Raw genomic sequence first — 3,751 nt, forward strand, 5'->3', positions numbered from 1 at the left:
AATCTGCAACTTCGTTTGTGCTCCGTGATCCTAGTGTTTATGCTTCGTTTTGTGGTGCCGATGTATGCTCTTCCACAGTTGCACGGAACTCTGTAGACTCCTGGTGCTGATAAAGAATCGCGTTTGTCCTTGGCCGATCTCAAAGTCTGTTGGATCGTTCGAGTTGGTTTGAAAATGGTTTTTACTTGGTGTTTCTCCAGTATCTTGCCGATCCTGTCCGTGACTCCATGTATGTACGGGAGGCAAGCCCAACTCTTATGCTCATCATGCGTCTCTGTTGTCTCCGAGCGATCTTCACAGTTTTTTGGTAGAATTGCTCTATTGAAATCTTTCTTACTGTATCCATTCCAACCAAAGGCCCTTTCCAGGTGTTTTAATTCTCTCTCTAACTCGGCTGGTTCGCAGATTCTTCTGGCTCTTTCGGTGAGAGTTTTGATGACCAACTCGCCTGTTCCTGACTGAAACCACATAAACTTAAATCCATAGAAGTTGCTTATAAGAGGGCAAGTGGGCAAGCAGATAAGCAAGTGAGGCTAAACGACAAAAATATACACAAATCCATCCACATTGGAGTTATATTGATATTCAACTTTTCATTAAAATTGTTTTTGCACGAGCTCTGAGTTTTAATTAATTTAGTTCCGACCCCAAAGTTGGACAAATCGAGCATTGTTTAACTTTGCCAAATTTTGTCGCAAAGAAAGCTTATGTTTAAAGAGTTTCATTATTTTCTGTATAATAATTCAAAGGGTTGATACTGTTGGTTTTGCGTTAAATGGGACAGCAGCAAATCGATTAAACAAAGATCAATCTAAGAACCTAAACACGCACATAAATTGCGAACACTTCCCAATTACATATTTATGTGACTTCCGCAATTGAAATACGTTGTGAAAAATAAATCCAACACATGTGAAAACTTCGTACAAAAGAAAATAAGAAAATATGTTAGTAACATTATTTTAATCGCACGTTGGTGCGCGGTGAATGAATAAAATAGGAAAGCATCTGTAGTTTTATTATACGAAAAAATTAATTGCAAAAGTTTTAATTTGTTACACAATCTAACGTAACAGAGAAACCATAATTTATTTTCAATATAATCTGTTATTTTTTAATGGAGTCTTAAAATCTGCAATAAATTCCCGACGACTTTCAATTATTTCTGTGATTAATTGACAAATTTTCTGTCTCAAGATGTCCCAGTAAGTTTTTGTGGTGATACGATGGTTCAACGTTTAAATGTAGATGTTGCAAACAGACTTATCAAAATGAAATAGAATTGGAATTAGTCTAGTATTTAAAATCATGTCTACTTTATGTATAAACAAAACGTGAACTTACCTTTAAAAGCAGCTTTCAGACAGAATTTCTTTCGTTTGAAATTTTTTTCTGAAAAAAATCGAGACTAATTTTATCGCTGCATAATTTAATTGTGAAAAATTTTATTCTCATATAATTATCAACACTGACTAGGTATAGTCTGCTTTCCCGATATTTAAGCAATTCATATATCAGTTTTAGACAGGTTTTCTACAAAAACACTACTACGTGTTTTGATCACCAAATGACAACACCAAATGAAATGCAACGAAAATCAAATTTGAATCTATTAAATATGGGTACAGAATACCGGATGCCGGATTTAATAACGATTTCACATAGGATCCAAGGCAACAATATACTTTTTCTCTTTAAAAAATAAACGCAAATTTTTTAGTGTTATTATTTTGTTTGTTTTATTCTAGTTTAACTTATTACTCTTCCTAATATTGTTTTCCTCGACAAAAGTCATAAGTAGAGGTGCAAATTGTTTCCTTAGCCATCCTTCATAAGTCTCGCCTAATTTAAGAAAAACTGGCGGGCTATAATATTATCAAATAAATCGTTCGGAACATCTACCGCCTTGAATTGAATTTCTTCTCAACATTGTATCAGAAATACAGTTCATCTACATTTCCTGTGGCATTACTAAATATTCTAAGCTGATGTAAGTAATAGTCTTGGGTAAAGCTCAACATACATTAACGTGTTTGGTTATTCGGTTACTCGATAAACCTTTAATCCTAAGTGCAGATAATGGACATTAATTAACAATTATTAAAATATTCGATTCGCTGCAAATTTAAGTCCGAAACGAGCGTTACATGTGCATCTAACTCTACATTTGCATCACATGAAATATTAATTAATTGCTACTATACTGGTGATGGGGAGTTGAACATTTGCTTATTCGATTATATTTTTAAAACCATTATTTTTATAATATGTTTTATATTTATTATCTTACTATTGTTAGACAAGTTATTAACATACTCTACGTTCTTTTGATAACGATAGCAGAAAATAGCTATCGAAACGGCAAGGTAATTTTTCAAATTAATTTCTTTTCTAATCGGAATTTTCTCTTACAGCTCGAGCCTAAGTGTGTCGCAGGATACCCTCTAGGTGATAGTTCTTGATTATTTGTTGATAAATAATTCGTTCTAATTGCGAAATAAAAGCACTATTTATCAATCTGTAATAAAAGACGTAAGGAAATTCTGTCTTTTTTAGACAAAAATTTTTGAGGCGAAATACCCAACACGCAGTTTGTATAAAAATATGTTGTTAAATTCCATTTTGTTCTGAAAACTATCTATCTATCTATAAACTGAAATTGCATGCAGAATATCATTCTGATCCATCGGTCACGGAATTACCATTTGTGCGTTTGAATAAAAAAAAGTACCGCAAATGTTTGTATCTTATAAGAAAATTAACCGATCCAAGTAAATTTTGAAAAACAATATTTAAACGAAAAATGCATGCGCCGGAATTACAAAGTATTGTAAAAATTTTATTTCTATGATTTGCTAAGCCCAAAAGAATGGAACGGATATTAGTTGAAATACAATGAAACAAAGGGAAAACTCATATTTTTTGTTAGATTCATAAATAAAATCACTTCATCTTATAATATTAAAACTAAGTTGCTGTATGAATATGACGTCTTCTTCAGACTAAAATAGAAAATGCTTGCAAATATTTTTAGTGGAGTCTCTATTTCATTATTATTCAGTCCTTTTAAGGGGTGATAGAGGCTGCCTTGAGTACCAGAAAAATATTGAAAATTTTTTTTTAGAAAATTTATAGATGATACTAACAGTTGAAGATCGAATTTCAACTTTGTTATTAAGCATTATTTTGAAAAAATCCCACGTTGGATTGGCAGCCTATTGGAATACTTAGCATTCAAAAATTTCAAATTACGAAAATTTTTTATATCAAAAAAGTTATCTTCTACAATTTTTTGACGAAAAGGCACAGCGGCAATGATGTTTTTTGTCATTAACAGATAATTACAGGTGAATAGCCCTTGTCAATAATAACAATAATTTGTCAAACTGTGACTTACTTTGAATTTCCTTTCACGAATTTGCGATTAGTTCGGGGGAAATGCTACAGTAACATGGCATAAGCTGAAAGAACTCACGCCAACAAAGGGTGAGGAGAGTGGTTCCAGGAAGATAGTGGACGACAATCGATGTTCGGGTTCCAGGCACAGAGGCACAAGTATTGGACATAATTGCAGCAGAGCCTTCTAGGGGTACTCTGAGCACAATAACTGACACTTTCCCAAGCACCAAATAAATAACGAGGAAGGGCTACATTCGTACCACGTTTGTACGATACACACAGCACAAGGAGATACAAATGGAGCAGGAGTTAATTAACTGAATACGAGAAGCTGCTTGATAAGAGTGGATAA

Source organism: Dendroctonus ponderosae, unplaced genomic scaffold (genome assembly GCF_020466585.1).
Source record: "Dendroctonus ponderosae isolate FM_Combo_2020 unplaced genomic scaffold, Dpon_F_20191213v2 Dpon_F_20191213_1, whole genome shotgun sequence".
In the NCBI taxonomy this organism is placed as follows: Eukaryota; Metazoa; Arthropoda; class Insecta; order Coleoptera; family Curculionidae; genus Dendroctonus; species Dendroctonus ponderosae.